The sequence below is a fragment of the Eucalyptus grandis genome, chromosome 3, assembly GCF_016545825.1.
Source record: "Eucalyptus grandis isolate ANBG69807.140 chromosome 3, ASM1654582v1, whole genome shotgun sequence".
Classification (NCBI taxonomy): Eukaryota; Viridiplantae; Streptophyta; class Magnoliopsida; order Myrtales; family Myrtaceae; genus Eucalyptus; species Eucalyptus grandis.
In genome coordinates, this window is record NC_052614.1 from 39,119,154 (window position 1) to 39,137,178 (window position 18,025).

Below are 18,025 nucleotides of genomic sequence, written 5' to 3' on the forward strand. Positions count from 1 at the left end.
GTTGTACGTCCCGAAAGGAAATAATATAGTTAGATTCGAGTCCAATATTCCAACCTGTGAGGAATACTGTCTTAGCTACATGGGGGAGCAGTATGCCAACCGAAGACTAGCATAAAAATTGAAATGAAGACTGTCATAATAGTAATACCAAAAGAATTTAGCGGATGAAATGAAGTCAATGAAGAAACAAAGCAGTCTTATCTCTGTAAGACAAGTTCCATCAGTACCCTCACACCTCTAGACTGTTCACCTGGTAATTTAACTGGAAGCACTTTCAAAGGACTGTCGCCAAAGTTTCGAAAAGACAGGAATGCTAGATTGAATTGATTATGCACTCCCCTTTGTTTAAATAGGGGATGTATGTACATGTAATGATAATGATCAGTAAAAGGTTATCCTGACCTTTCAGAATTTGGCAATTTGTATTACACCTAAAATAAGCTCACAAGAAGAAGATACCCATAACAGTCATTCTTTTCATCCTCCATTCACCAATTTTGATTCTCTAAATAACTTGGACACTTCCTCATGGTACTTCACCGCTTAAGAAAACTAAGCAATCTGTGAAGTAAGTTTAGTTTTTTGGAACAGTATGACCTGACATATTTAAGAAAGCAGCAGAACCTAACATACCTGTTCCGGCACCAAGCTCCAACTCAACGACCCTATCAAACTCAGAAGAAGTAGGCATGGTATGCAACACAAAATCAGATAATGCTAATTCAGCTTTCCATCCCTGAACAAATGGACAGAAGTGTTTAGATGTTAAGCAGCTCGCAGGATACCAAAAGAGAAGATTATGAATACAACTAATACCTGCAACCTGACATTTGGGATAGAAGACATGATATTATGCTGTATGATCACACTAAAACAATGTGAAGATGGTTCTGCATGTTGGGTAATGTCCGGTTATCATCATTTCGTAGGAAAAGAGGATTCAAAAGCAAACCATAAAGACATTGTCCGATAACCGCGAGTTGTTTTGAACTACAAGTCTCAAACTTCCTGTTTGCAAATACAATTTAATTATTGAAACAATCGTGTTAAGTATAATCAGAACTTCTTCAAAACTCAGCATCCAAACACTACAGTAAGAATTCTGAAGTACAGAGTTAAATGAGCCCCGGCCATATCCATCATTGCACCAACCCTCTTATTAAGACAGATTCCTCTCTGTGCATTTCCACAAGGCGAACTCTTAGTTCCAAACACCAAACGATGAGCTCGTGATCAACCGTTTGATCAGAGAATAGCATTGGATTCTGGTTTGGCACTCCAAAATCCTAACTCTCCGTAAGGTAATGCTTGCTCCGGGGAGAGAGACGGACGAGGGATCGGCGAACTGCGCAGTAGACTGAGAAGGGGCATGAAACCACCGCCGGAGAAAGCGCCGGCGCCGTAGAATTGGCTTCCGAACGTGGCCATCTTCTCTGTTTCCTTTTTTGGTTTCGCAGAAAATCAGTAGTTTAGAGAAAGAGAAATAGAATTTGATTAATTTCCTTTATCGCGGCACGTGCACAGCACGCCCTTTCAAATTTCACCGCCAGTCCGCAAAACAGGAAAGTCCAGAAAACGAACCAACGGCTGTGCAATAAGACCCACGAACCAAGGCTGCATTGCGTTCCATTGTTTGTCATCTCCTGAGAGAATTACAATTTCCCGTTCTGCACAAACCCCAGATTTCATCGATTCTTGGTTTCGAAGCAGATTGCTCTGTTTGCAAGAGGGAATCGTTTCCATTGTTCGGTTAGTTCGATTCTCGGATTTTTCTTTTCGTTGTAGAGCTTCTTTTTCTGTCTGTTTCTCAATATATTTCCAAAATATTTGCTGCGGTTTTTCGTGATTGGATTTCAACATTACACGTGAAAATCCTCTTCAGTCCACTCTCGGTAGCAACGGCATGGAGGAGACAGTGTATTGCGGATTTAGTTTGAAGCTGAAGACAAGAAATCCTGATTTTTCTAGCGTGCCGACCGCTGTCTTCAACTTCTCGATCAAGTGGCAACATTTGCTAGTGTTTTTCGATCGACTAGGAGTGCCGATAAGTTTCCAAGACACTACACTGTCGGAGTTGAGTCAGTCATTTAAGACGCCGCTCTGCATCCTATCATGGCAATCCCTTTGCGAAACGCACATGGAGAGAGTCCTCGATGCTTTGGGCGTTCATCACGGCTTTTGGGCTGCTATTATAAGAGCTATTCTGCGTACAGTGTTTCGGGCATCTGGTAATGGCCATGGAGGGTTTGACATGAACATAAATTTGGAATTGGCCACCAAAGATGAAGTCCAAATGGAAGAATCTGAGGAAGCCTCAATTGGAGGATACGAGCCAAATCCTGATCAAGTCACGCGGGGCATCTCCAAAAGCACCGTTGAAAAGCTCAAGTAGAAGAGCTACTTTGTCGAGAATGGTGACGGATGCTGTTCTATTTGTTTAGACGAACTAGATGGGGAAAATAAAGTGATAAAGATACCATGCTTGCACTCATTTCACTTCAGGTGCATCATCAAGTGGCTCAAGAGTAATAATTCATGTCCGCTATGTCGTAGCAAAGTAGAAGTAGAAAATCCAGAGTAGTTAGTTTTTAGTTTGTAAAATTTTCTAATAAAAAATTACTTCTCTTTTTTTCCGATAGATTCATTAATTAGCTACGATTACTCTTGGGTACTCAATGTAGTGCCCGCTGCTAGAGCACCCGAATGTCACCCGTCTAAACCAAGATTACTGTGATATCCCAACAGAGACCAGAGTAGGCTTTTTGATGAAACCAAGTTAACCAACCATCGACAAAACTCAACCTAAAAACCAAGATTTACCTGCATGTTTAGCTCACTAATCTCCCAGAAACACAAGGTTGAATCTGGTCACAAGAAAAAAGTGTGAAAAAAACGAAGAATGGCAGGACAAGACAGGACACCTGTAATTATTATAACATAACGAGTCACTCAAAATTTTCGCAGGACCAACCTGTCTCTCTCCAAAGTATATCAACACTAATACGCGTTAATTACTCGATAGAGAAAATTACATGACTGCTGGAAATGGAAAAACATAAATAGCAAGACATTATTTATGAACTGTGAGGATAGAATCATGCTTGACAATTCTGTCTCCAATTTTCCGTCACAAAGACTATCGATAACTTGACCATCTATTATTATCGATGCCGAACACGAACTGAAAACTGAATCAAATTATCTGGATAAGAAGAATAATAAATGTTGTCCATGAGATTCTAGACCTACCTTTAAACAGACCATAAATCAACAGATGGCCCTTTTTGGAATACCATTATGTTGAATTACGTATACAGTGAGTATATGAAGTGAGCCAAAATGTGTCAACAGTAGTGAGAGCAAGAGAGATCTGGGGCAGAAAAATAAAGCCAGTGGTGTTCAATGGATGGATTAACAAATGATTGTACCCTAATAAAGGTTTTCAACCAATCGATTGTATCTTAAGATATACCACTTGATTAATTGAATCTGCAAGTAAACTAACTTCAGATGCAATCATGATATGCATTCATCACTAATTCAAAACAGGAAAGAAGACGAAAGGCAACATGCACTTGTATAATTGGATTTCATTGCTAGTCTTCACTAACTGAAACAAGAAACATTTTCTTCTGCAGTCAAGACCGGAGGGCGTGTTCCCATATGCCTCTCCGGTTTATATGTCGACCAACATTTTCTTTCCCCTCACGAAAATAATTAGTTCCAGACGAGGAACATGGCGACAGATGAAAGGAAAAGACAAACACGAGATGACATGACCATCATAACTGAAGAATTCTGTGTCCATAGTTAAGGACCTTTGCCCCTCCATTACCATGTGGTCTTCCAATAATTGCAGATGACGGAATCAGAAGAACTATGCAGATCAAGATCATGCGTAAGTCGGTACCTGTCACCCATCGAGAGAGTTGACACCTGAAAGGTTTACCTTTATGAAGAGGCTTTGAGACAATTGTCGCAAGGATTAGAACCGTATTTACAGTCTCTCCGATTCAAAGACTCGCCAAAGTGCGCAAGTAAGGTTTGCCGACGACACTCATCCTGAAAGTTTCACAAATTAGAGAGGAAACACACATTTATCAATAGACCTTGCTCCATTTAGGCGCGTGGAATATGAGTTTAAGCCCAAAGGGTATTGAGATCATCAGAGAGAAGTTGAGAACACAAATTGGATTACCTTGAGTTCACAATATTGCTGCATTTTCCTAGCTTGAGCCATTGCACTTTTAAAGATTTCAGTTTTACCTCGACCACTCCTTAACATGCACACAACCCGGCTGAAATCCTTTTTGGCATATAGAGCAATGCACACAGCTGGTAGATTATCTCTTCCTGCCCTCCCTGATTCTTGGTAATAGCTTTCGATTGACTTGGACATTGTATTGTGGATGACAAAACGCTGACCACATGCCACAACAAAATATTTACTGAACCACCAAAGTTGAAAAATGATAAAAACATTATAAAAGGAGGACAAATTAGATCAGATTCATTTGCCACGTTTACAGTAAAGAAAAGAACTTTATCCTAGTTTAATTAATTCCAGCACAACAAAGTGCCATGCATGGAAGAAAGAATCTGACTTGAAAAAAATATATAATTCGTTAGTTGCAATCAATAGCCAAGAATGACAATTTAGCAGGCCACTGGACCATGGAACCAGTAAAGTTTACTTCCAAGCACGCTAACAAACCAATCAGTGAAACTAAAACATCAGAAAAAAAGTGAATTAGTTGAGTATTTGGCGGCTTGTCAGCTTGACTCTACAACTAAATATAGGTAAAGGCTTAGAGTCCATTTAAACTTACAACATCAGGTTTGTCAATTCCCATTCCGAAAGCAATGGTTGCACATACAACCTGGACCTCTCCAGTATGCCATTTCTTTTGAACAGTTACTCTTTGACGGGCTGCTAATCCAGCATGATAGTACACTGTTTTTATACCGCACTTATCATTCAAGTATTTTGCAACATCAACGCATTCACTCTTCGAGAGGCAATACACTATGCCACACAAATTAGCAAACGATTCTTTAGCAGATCTCCAAGCTGCTTCAGTGGTTCCTTGGTCTTAGATATGACCTCATATTTTAGGTTTGGTCTGTCAAAGCTTGTCTCAAGAACAAGAGCATGGGGAATCCTGAGAGCTTTTAGGATATCCTACAATGGATGTACATTTCGATCAGACCCGAACGATTTTTTCAACAAAATTTGGAGGATAATGTGCAAGTTTCGTACCTCACGAACTGGCTGGGTGGCGGTTGCAGTTAAGGCCATCACTGGGACATATGGAAAGTTTTGCTTGAGACATCCCAGTCCCCTATAATCTGGACGAAAATCATGTCCCCACTGACTGCAATAGTGACAACCATGAAAGTAATGATCAATAAGCTTTACTGATTTACAATCATTCAAATATACAAGAGAAGCTCCAAACAGCGATACGTTCCTTTCATGAAATCGCACTAGCAGAGCAAGTCCAATAAAGACCTCATAAGAAACACAATCAATCAATGATCACATGTGTGAACTTTGGCTTGATATCTCAAGTTGTTAATGAATAGTATAAAAGTTAAAAGAATATGTAGGGACACAAGAACCAGCTTAAATGACCTAACTTTTGTGCCAAACATGGACACCTTCAATTACATCCGAAAGTAATTTCTGTGGAGCTTAATTTAGTTGTGTGCATTGTGCTTACTATGATTAATGATGTGCCACTGACTTTTCACAAAACAAGGAACTAGATCATTTCCAGAATTAGTTATTTCAAAATTGCATTCTGTTATACTAGAACTCCACAGAAGGTCTGGGTTTCAGAAGGTTCAGCGTGACACTGACAACATAAGTAGGCCAGAAACACAGAAGATGCAAAAACGTTTGAAAAAAAGAGTTTGAGCGGGCATGTATAAAAGTTAACTTGCTTTTTTCTCTGGAACAAGGACAGTAGTTTTGCAGTGGCAACATTATAAATACGTTTTTTCCATTTGATGTAACTCTAGCACGATCTTTGCTTCAGATACAAGGATACCAAAAAGCATACCTCACACAATGTGCCTCATCGACAACAAAACCAGCTATTTGTGCCTGCAATGTGTGATGGCCGAGTATCAAAAAGTTAAAAAGAAACTTTCAGAAAAAGTTACAATATATCAGAATTAGTACCTTTCTATGCAAGCATTTCAATATCTCAAGAAATGATGGGTTTCCCACAATCCTTTCAGGAGTTACATACAATAGCTTGCACGATGGTTTATCTTTCCTGAAAAGGCAGGCAAATCAGTGGAGATTAATGACTTGACAATCCCAACACTCAGCAAAAAAAAAAAAAGTTTTAGAAGTCCAGTAGAAATCCCATTGCAACAAATGAAGCATAGCCCAAAATTTTATGGCAGGACAAAGATCGGATGGTATGATATACTTCTCTCGGAAGGCTAAGATGCTAAAATTTATTTTTAAGGGAAACATCTTAGGCATGCATCTTTTCATTAACCGCATAAAAAATATGCATCCTTTGCAACAAATGGAGCAAACCATTTTATGGGGGGATAATGATTGTATGGTAGGATAAACTTTAGTTGGAACACAGAGAGAGAGAGAGAGAGAGAGAGAGAGAGAGAGAGAGAGAGAGAGAGAGTGATCGAGCTAAACCTTGCCTTAGTTCTTGGAGGACAGCTGCTGCCTGGGCAGCAGTTTGCTGAGAGTTCAAGAAAGTTGATGGAATTCCGTACTTGAGGGTTAGAGTAATTATTTGATCCTGGATGAGAGATAGCAGGGGAGATATAACAACTGTGACACCTGGTTTAAGAGTTGCTGGCAGCTGAAATGAAGGGTAAAAACATCAGAAAGAGCAAATGAAGGGATGAGGGAATAACTCTTTTATTCACCTTTAGCTGATGAGAAAGCACCAGTTGTCACTATTTATCTTATAATTACTTCAGTTAGAAACATACATGAAATACTTCAAGACTAAACAGAAAACACTTAATAAATTCAGATTAAATATCTTCCTTCTTAATTCTGTGGATCCAATATTTTGCATGCTCCCAAGATCCATCTTATATGAAAAAAGGACATCCATTTCAAACCAATTATGGAAATGATCACCCCTAGTTGAGATGATGACATAGCACATACCTGCATAGGAAATATAGACATCTACAATCTGAATTTGGTGCTATTAATTTGAAAACTTATTCCTCTTTGACTTAATAACCCTTTTGAATTAGACCTGAAATATGACTGACAACAGCACTTACATGCAAAAACAAGAAAAATTTTCCAGTAAGTAATTCGAAGGTCCTAGAAGCATAGCAGACCTCAAATTCTAGAAATTACAGAATGGACAGAGATGGGCGAAGGCAGAACGAGAATGTCCTGTATTTCCTTCTTCTCCAACTGAGTCCAATCCCGTACATTTGAAGTTTTGAACACATGGTTATGTACCTGAATCTCTTCCTATCGCTTCACTTGCATTAGGAAAGCATTTTCTTCCTTAAGTTTAAGCACAAAATTCTCAACGGTGCTAGCAAAGCAGATTGCAAGATCATTTTATAGCTTAAATTTCAATATACAGTTCTACCCATCTAGTATGTAATTGGTGGAACCATTCGGCAAAGTGCACAGGGCTTGTGCTCTAAACATTGTCTCCACACATACTTCTACATTCCATCATTACACAAATGAAATAATGTTAACATTCACTAACCTGGTAACATAAACTTTTACCACCTCCAGTGGGCATGAGAATGAAGCAATCTTGCTCGGCTACAGAAGCTTTGCAAGCCTGATGCTGCATTGGTCGAAATGCCTTGTTTCCGAATATAACAACATTTGCCAATTCTATGTCATCCAAGGCTTGCAATTCCTCAAAACTCAGAATTCCTTGTTTGCATGTCGAAATCCGAGAGCAACGTCTTTTATTTGAAACTGATGATATCGAACCATGAGTGACAAAGTGCTCTTACAGTCCTTCAACACAAATAAGCCTCTTCAGCACCATAAATAGTTTCTGATGTGGAGTGAAGAAAAATGAAAATTGTGCACAAAGAAATCCCAAGCCTTCATTTTGCGAAACACACCTATCAAAGATGCTGGATGCTAAATTCAACACTTCGATGATGTGCCATACTCAAAATATTTGAGAAATATAGGTATTATTACATATCAAAAACAAAAATGAACTGTTCTTATTGACCAAATAGTTGTCATTTAAGTCATTTTAGATCTTATAGCCTGTGGAAGTAACTGGCAAGTTAGGAGTGTCTATTATACATTTGATTGGATGAGAGCCCTCATAGGCAATTTACTGTCTTAGAGAGATTTCCTTGTGAATCTATACGCATGAGTTTGCAACACGAGCTCACCTCTTTCCAATACAGAGTCAAGTTTCAGTTCGATTATCATTCTGACATTCTGGAGTTTTCGCCTGTCTTCAATTGGCTTCCAGCAACTCAATAACTTATTTGATGAATTGTGTGAAGCATGAGTGGTTGGTACAAATTGGGAATATGTATTGTCCTTGCAGGTGCATACTGAAGCACCATCCCATGTTCTAATCATGTTAAACTGTCAATAACCCCGTCAGGTCGTCTCCTTTTAAGATAGTTTGCTGACCTTTTTTCTAACCCCTGCAGCTTTCTATAATCCTTGAGAATGTCATGAAATAGCTTGCAATTCCTTCTACAGAGAGATGGTTTCTCTTTGAGTATACATCTTTTGACCAAACACAGGCATCATCTATCTACCATTCACTTGATGTTTAATATTGATAAGTTGATTTACTAATCTGAAAAGGATTTCTTGAAGCATACCACGCATCTACACAGGCACCTAAACTCTTTAGATCATTGTGCAGCAATCCAGAAAGTCCAATATGGCAGCAAAAAAGAAGGTACAATCTCTAGTTGCCTAATTTCCCTCTCCACTCATAATTAAGAGAAGCATTACCGCAGCACTTAAATATTATGAATCGTACTTTCATCTAACAGGCTAAGCAATTAGATGCCAATCAAAAACCAAGACAATCTGTTCTCAATTCTTCTCGTTTTCCTTGTTGACCCCAATATACCTCAGCAACAAAAATATATAAAAATACAGGTGCAGAATCATTGTCAAAAGAATAAAAGGTCATGCTGAGATCTGCCAACTTTTTGTCAACCTCCTAAACAACTGGACCATTGTGGCCAGACTCATGGGATTTGCCTGGTAGCTATCGTGTCTTCTTCAGGTGCCTATAGTTTCTTTACAGAATGGGCAACCCTGTACAATACTGAGACATTCTTCAAGCCATGCGTTTGGTCCAAGAAATTACACGGCCCAATCCCAAGACAAATCTAGGTCCATGAATCAAAAACTTAAGCCACAAACAAAACAACTATCAACCAAATTAGTTTTGGGCATGGGAAAAACATGCCAGGCCACCCTGCTTTTCTTTCTTTTTCTTAATCCCTTCAAAACTGGTTAGGGCAGAAAGGAGTGAGACAACTTCTCAGTTTTCAGAAGCATACCATTGATTCTAAAGATCGTCTGGCCAGAAGTTGAGTGGACGAATTGCTTCGAGCACTGCCAAATGTATCATCTTCGTCTTCACTTTCAGTAGAAGAATCCACCTCAAGAAATGTTTGATTTTTCTTAGGTTGTGGAGAATCCTCTATAATATTAACATCATGCACAACATTGCATTCGCCGTCATTAGGGACATCTTGGCCAAACATGTCAGCCAAAACTCCACAAGCTTCTGATTCCGCAGCTTGCAAATCATCCCAATCCTCAGTATCTTGCATAGTTTCGGCAAGTTCAGCCAGAAAATCATCGCCACAGTGCTCCACAGTGATAAACTCTCGACCTTCGTCACCTTAAGAAAACCAAAAGAAGATAGAGATGATTTTGCAAGTTCCATAACAAAAAGAGAGAAAGAGAGAGAGATCAAATAAATACAATCTACAATATGTAATCTGCAGTTAGTACAGTGACACACCATACTTAATTCGTAGGCAAGACACTTTATGTAAATTCGCGTTCAGTTCAGAAATAAGTCAGACATTTCGCCAGTCAATAAGACTACTCCACAAAACCCGCAGAGAAATAGGGCTGGGATTAACGCTCAGTGAACTACATTTAATCAGCTCCTCCGGTCCATTCAAATCATAAAGGTCGACTACTCCAAAGGCACTGTCAGAATAAAAGCCTCACCGCAATAAATCTCCTTCTTTAGCAACCACGCCATTCCCTAATCACCAAGATACCACGCGATTCGGCTAATAACCAGGAAAAACCACCATCCGGAGCAACCTCGACGCATCGAACCGGAACCGCACCAGACATCTCGCTCGTCATCAAGACCACCACTTCGCTAACCTAAAGCAGAGTACTCCCCAGCCATCATAGTCGTGGTGGACGATGAAACACCTACATGACCTATGCAGCGCTAATCGGCATGAAAGAAATCGGGCGCGACGAAGTAAGCGATTGGAGGTACCGTAGAGGGAAACGAGACGGTCCAAGCAGTTGCTGGCGGACTGCTCGTCGAAGCCGAACTCCAGAGCCAAGCTCAGCAACCGAGCTCTCTCCACCTCCTGCGAGCCCCGATCCGCCATGGAATCTCGACCAGCCCGGAGCGATTCGATCGATCGATCGATCGATGATGCAAGAGGCGGCGTCGAATCGAATCGCTGTTCTCTCTCGAGAGAGAGCGCGCGCGCTCGAAGGGATCTCGTTCGAAAGACCTTGACGGCGATGGCGGAACTTGATGTTTTTTCTTTTGCCTTTTTGAATGCTGGAGGGAAAGGACGGCGGGAGAGAGATTGGAGCCATTTTTCTTTCTAATTCTTCTCGACAATTCCGTTTTCCGCCCCTGAAGTTTGTTTTGAGTTCTATTTTGGCCACCCTCGTAAGCCATCTTGGTTTCGTTTGACATCCATCAATTGTGCCTCTTTGCAAAATTCGAAACAGAAAATAATTATTTAGTTTAAAAAAATCATTAAATCATTATGTATGATTGATTCTACACATCAATATCTAAATAATGTGAAGAACTTTTTGACGTTTCACATTAAAAAAGCCAAGACAGAATCGCAAAATTTGTTAAAAAAAAAAAACTATTCTAAATATTGACATCGATTGAGTATTTTAAGAAACTAGAGACCGTATCATTAGCCAAAAAAAAAAAAAAAAAAATCTTAAAAAATATTATTGGGTTAAATTTGATGTTTATCTCATTTGGTGAGACCCTTCTTGACTTCATCCTCGTTGTAATATTTTTACCATTATTTATGTATACCTTTCACTAGTATATCAAATAATTTGGAAAGATAGGTTTCCAACACTACCATACCATTTGGTGAAAAAGGAAACACTACTTCCTTGTGAGGATGGAGTCATCGAGTAATCGATCGGATGGGTCCTATTTGCAAAAATTCAAGTTTAAAATAAGAATTGTGCTTAAGGGCCTAATGATGGCCCAAATTACAAATTCATGGAATCGAAGAGCCAATCTGCAAAATCATGGGAAATTGAGGGCGTAAGAGTGAAATTGGTACAATAAGGATCCTAGAACCGATTGCAAGAGATCCAAAATTGGCTGACAAGGGGTTGACCCGACTTGCCCTGCCAGCGGCCGGTAGGATCAGTCAAACCGATTCACGTCAATTTGACCGGTTCTTAACTATTCTTGATTGGTTCTCGGCCGAATCTTATTGTTTACGCCTTTGTGGCTTTTGTGGGTTTAAAATTTATGCAATTTGATCCCTGAATGACCAAATTGAAGAGAAAACTTGCCCAATATGAGGAGAAATTGTCGATTTTGATTCAATTAAGTCAATTAATCATAAATGTAATATATGGACCCTTTGTTGACTTAATTGAGCAATTATCATGAAAAACAATACGCCAAAACCATGGCTAAAAGCGCAAACTAATTGAAATGTCATGCGTCAAATAGTTTTGCTCGTGAGGCCTCAATTGTCTAAACTTATAGGCCACTCTTCCATGCTTCATCAAGACATAGCCTAGTCCCTAATATTAAGCGTCACTATAGACCTCATAACCTCCAAGATCAAACTGTACCATCAATACTGGGGCAGTAGTCAACTTGTGCTTGAGCTCCTGAAAACTCTTCTCACACTTATTTGTCAACTTGCGCTGGCGGACTGCAGGTCGAAGCCGAACTCCAGAGCCAAGCTCAGCAACCGAGCTCTCTCCACCTCCTGCGAGCCCCGATCCGCCATGGAATCTCGACCTGCCCAGAGCGATTCGAGCGAGCGATCGATGGATGATGCAAGAGCCGCAGTCGAATCGAATCGCTGTTCGAGAGAGAGAGAGCGCGCGCGCTCGAAGGGCTCTCGTTCGAAAATCCTTGATGGCGATGGCGGAATTTGATGTTTTTTCTTTTGCCTTTTTGAAAGTTGGAGGGAGCGAACGGAGGAGAGAGATTGGAGCCATTTTCTTTCTAATTCTTCTTGGCAATTCTGTTTTCCGCCCCTGAAGTTTGTTTTGAGTTCTATTTTGGCCACCCTCGTAAGTCATCTTGTTTGGTGGGAAGAAATATGAAATATATACATATCCATCAATTGTGCCTCTTTGCAAAATTCGAAACAGAAAATAATTATTTTAAGTTTAAAAAAATCATTAAATCATTATGTATGATTGATTCTACACATCAATATCTACCAAATGTGAAAGAACTTTTGACATTTCACATTGAAAAAGCCAGAACATAATCGCCAAATTTGTTAAAAAAAACAAACCTATTCTAAATATTGACATCAATTGAGTATTTTAAGAAACTAGAGACCACATCGTTAGCAAAAAAAAGAAAATCTTAAAAAAGGTTATCGGGTTAAAATTGATGTTTATCTCATTTGGTGAGAGCCTTCTTGACTTCATCCTTGTTGTAATATTTTATTACCATTATTTATGTATACCTTTCACTAGAATATCAAATAATTTGGAAAGATAGGTTTCCAACACTACCATACTGTTTGGTGAAAAAGGAAACACTACTTCCTTGTGAGGATGGAGTCATCGAGTAAGCAATCGGATGGGTCCCATTTGCAAAAATTCAAGTTTAAAATAAGAATTGTGCTTAAGGGCCTAATTATGGGCCAAATTACAAATTCATGGAATCGAAGAGCCAATCTGCAAAATCATGGGAAATTGAGGGCGTAAGAGTGAAATTGGTACAATAAGGATCCTAGAACCGATTGCAAGAGATCCAAAACTGGCCGGCAAGGGGTCAACCCGACTTGCCCTGCTAGCAGCCGGTAGGATAAGTTGAATCGATTCACATCAATTTGATCGGTTATTTACTATTCTTGATTAGTTCTAGCTCGTTCTTATTGTTTTACGCCTCTGTGGCTCTTGTGGGTTTAAAATTTATGCAATCTAATCCCTAAATAACCAAATTGAAGATAAAACTTGCTCAATTTGAGGAGAAATTGTCCGATTTTGATTCAATTAAGTCAATTAATCATAAATGTAATATATGGACCCACTATTGACTTAATTGAGCAATTATCATGAAAAACAATACACCAAAACCATGGCTAAAACCACCGCCCGCAGTGGCTGCGATGGTTTCGCACTTTCTCCCCCACAGAGGGGGGAGGGATTCGAAACCCCGCATCCCCATTGCGCGACTCACCTGCAGCTGGGTTTGTGGTGGTGGCCCAGTTCACCCCGAGTTTACCTCATCAGCTGCCAGCTGTTCGGGGGTTCTTGGATCACAAAAAAAAAAAAAAAAAAAAAACCATGGCTAAAAGCGCAAACTAATTGAAATGTCATGCATCAAATAGTGTTGCTCGTGAGGCCTCAATTGTCTAGACGCATAGGCCACCACTCTTCCATGCTTCATCAAGACATAGCCTAGTCCCTTATGTTAAGCGTCACTATAGATCTCATAACCTCCAAGATTAAACTATACCATCAATACTGTGACAGTAGTCAACTTGTGCTTGAGCTCTTGAAAACTCTTCTCACATTTATTTGTCCATTCGAACTTTACTTCTTTCTTTAGCAGTCGTGTCAGGAGCATAGCTATTCTAGAGTATCTTTTCACGAATAGCCCATAATAGCCAACCAATCCCAGAAAACTATGAACTTCGATCACCGTTGTTAGTCTTGGTCAATTCATGACCGCCTCAATCTTTATTGGGTCCACCGAAATTCCTTTGCCAGATATTATGTGACCAAGAAAAGCTACCCGACCTAGAACTCACACTTACTAAACTTAGCGTAAAGTGCGTTTTCTTAGGGGGTCAGCAATACTATCTTCAAATATTGTTCATGCTCTTTTTGGCTCTTCGAGTATATCAGTATGTCGTCGATGAATATTATGGCGAATTGATCCAAGTATGCTTTAAATACTTAGTTAATTAAGTCCATAAAATGGAGAAGAACACCTAGAGTGCCAAATTTGGCACGAGGGGACACTTGAGTGCCAAAAATTTGAAAATATACATTTAAGTGTCAAAATCGAAGTAAAATGGATCAATTAAGTGCCAATGGTAAGAAAATCAGGCCAAAAAACCGATATGGTATTTTTCTCAATGAGACAAGTGCAAAATAATGACATGGCTATATAAGCCAAAAACGGTGTCATTTTGCCTCGAATTTCAATTTTACTAAAAATATTAATTAAATTAAATTTAAAACTAAATTTATAATAATAATAAATTTTAAAAAGCGGGGAGGAGTTGCGGAACAACGAGGGTTGGGCAAGCCCTCGTTGATGCTTCCCCATTGTTGTCGGGATGGGCTAGGGACGGTGGGAAGAGGGTTAGCTAGGGTTGCCGGGCCCTAAGCAAGGGCCTACAAGCCCTTGCCTAGATTTGAGGTGAAGGTCGCAACCTACCCCCAAATCCGACGATGATCATCACCCCAAATTCAGCAAGGGTGCTCAACTAGGCTAAAGGCTAACGACCCGCCCAAATCTAGGGGGAGGGTTGCTAGCCCCAGCCCTCATTGCTAATGACCCCGACCAAACCTTCCCGGCAACGGTAGGGTAGCGGCGATGAGGGCTTGCACAGCCCTCACTGTTCTACAACTCCTCCCCCTTTTTAAATTTAGTTTTATAATTTAATTTAATTAATATTTATATTAAAATTCAAATAAGAAGCAAAATGATGTTGTTTTACCTCTATTTTGCTTACTCAACTCTTTGACAAACTATATAATAAAAATTATCATGTAGGATGCCAAGGTTGTCAGACTTAGCACTCAAGTGTTTTATTTTCAAAGAAAGTGGCACTTATGTGTATCTTTTATAACTTTGGGCACTTAAGTGTCTCCCGTGCCAAATTTTGGCACTCTGGGTGTTCTTTTCCCATCCATGAAAGTAGTTAGAGTATTGGTTAACCCAAATGACATCACCGTAAACTCATAGCGGCCGTATTGCGTTCAAAATGTTGTCTTTGGGATATCTTCCTTCTTGATTCTCCACTAATGCTAGCCTATCCTTAGGTCTATCTTGGAGAATACCAAAGCTCCTTGAAGTTGATCAAACAAGTCATCGATCCTTGGTAGTGGATACTTGTTCTTGATTGTCGCTTGATTAAGTTGTCGGTAGTCGATGCATTGGCACAATGACCCATCCTTCTTCTTCATGAACAGGACCTATGCTCCCCATGGCAATGCACTAGGGCAAATGAATCCTTTATCGAGCAACTCTTGCATATGCACCTTCAATTCCTTCAATTCTGACAACGACATTCGATAAGATGCCTTGGAGATTGGTTCTGTTCTGGGGGTTAACTCAATGACAAATTACATTTCCTTTTCCTGAGGCAATCTTGGAAATTCCTTCAGAAAAATGTTTGCGAAGTTTCAAGCCATTGCGATATCTTCCAACTTTGATTCTTTCATTGTCACATCCATCACCTTTGCCAGGTAGCTTTGGCAACTCTCCTCTAGTAGTCATGGTACCTCGAGTAATGTAAATAAGGGTATCAAGGGTCCTCTCCTATTCCTTATTAACTCGTAGTGAGAACAACCAAATAGGTTGAATTTTATTACCTTACTATAGCAGTCCACCATGGCTTATTGCTTCTTGAGCCAATCCATTCAAATAATGACATCGAAATCATACATGGCCAAAATAGCTAGGTTTATCAATTCCTTCTGACTATTGACTACAATCTTACACTTTCAACAGCCTAAGACAAGTAACACCTTATCCTTCATAGGGTGGTTCTAAGTACCATTTCCAACGGTTTCAATTCTAATCTAGCTAATCTAACAAACTGCTTTGCTACGAGCGAATATGTAGCTCCCATATCAAACAACACATAAGTAGCATGCTGGTGTAAGGAGGTTGTACTTGTGATTACGACTCGGGAGTCCTTCGCATCCTCTCTAGTCACTGCTTACACTCTTCCTTAAGCTGGGGATTGGTTAGCATTGTTCTGCGGTGTAGTCCCGGTTTGTAGTCCCATGTGCAATTGTTGGGGTTGTATCTCGACTGGTCGACATAGGCAGTTTCGTACCTAATGACTGTGCTGGCCAAATTCCAAGCACGCTCCAGTTTGGCCAAGCACGGTGCTGTCTCATGTTGCCTACCATAGAATTGGCACTTGCTATTAAGATTATGTGCCGACTTCCCAATACCATTTTTCTTGTTGGGAGAGATGGAGTGCTTTCCTCCTATTATTGGCTTCTTTCCAAACTGATGGTGGTCTCAATTAAAGGCATATCACGATCCAAGTGCGACTATTCATTCGACACATCCCTTTCAATCAACTAGACATTTTCATATAACTCATTGTAGTCTTTAAAGTTTAAGGGTGCCAACTAGCTGCAGATTTCTAGCTTTAGGCCATCTCGGAATCTCCTCGCTCTATCTACCAGGTCCTTGATCATCTTGGTTAGTACTTTGATAGCTTAGTGAACTTGGCTTTGTATGGACATATGATTTTGGTTGAGTCATAGAAATTCCGTCATCTTTTGTTCTTGAGTGCACTCAGAAAAGCACTTTCTGTTGAATGCTTCAATGAAGACTCCCTATGTTGGGTTTGTGTCTTCAGAAAAGACCCTTCCTCAAATGGCTTCCCACCAGTCACTGGCATTACCTTAAAGTTGGTACATAGTCAATGTCACCTTGTCCTCCTTAGTGCACCTCAATAATGCAAGGTCTTTTGTATCTCCTTGACCCATGAGGTTGCAACCTCAAGATCACTTTTCCTGGCAACTTCAACTTTATAAACTACTCCACTAGTTTATGAATCTGTCGGTCGCCATTCTTGTCTTTACCTAATGAGGCATCATTATGAGCAACAGCAGCGGTAGCAGCAGTAGCCTAATTATACGCCTACTATCCCATTATATTTCTAATCGTCTCTAAGGTCTGCAGAGTCCATCTATTTGGGATTCCCTTGTGCCTTTCCTCTGGCACTTGTTTAGACCGGAGCTGCCGTTCCTCTAGGCATTCTCAGGTCTAGGTTATTCATCTTTTAGAGTTATAAAGAGAGTTGGTTCTACAATGCCAACAACTCGGTTAGGAATTTAGAACCATAATTCAGCAAAACAATCAACAATCACAAGCATTGGGTGTTTTCCTAACTAACTATTCCAAAGTCTCAGCGCACCTTATCACTCTAGGTAATGACCAAGCTTTGATACCAAGAAGACACAGGATGTCATAACAAGAAAAACTCATTAAGTAAACTCCTTAAATATCGTGTAGGAGAGTACTTCGCCTTGGAGACACCCTATATGTGTGGCTTAATTGTAGATGGCATATCGATAGCAAAACCTTTACTTTGCATCATCAATAAGCATGAAATGAGCAACTCACCATAGAACGCCCGAAAAACATAACTAATAATTACATAAATAATTATCTACGTGAATCCACAACTCTAGTAGGCACATGACAAATACGACTAATAATCCAAACAAAATATGTACAATGTATCCACAAGAGTCCAAATTATTATAATCTCTCACAGTCACAATCGATACTCGTGTCGGTGGTCTTCCGGTGTTATCGAGCATCGTCCTACCCTATCA

At 39.9% G+C, this 18,025-nt stretch overlaps 1 pseudogene; it reads right to left on the reverse strand.

Annotated features, from left to right (window-relative positions):
• Positions 1 to 3,560: 3,560 nt before the first annotated feature.
• Positions 3,561 to 10,773, reverse strand: LOC104435234 (annotated as a pseudogene).
• Positions 10,774 to 18,025: the final 7,252 nt, after the last annotated feature.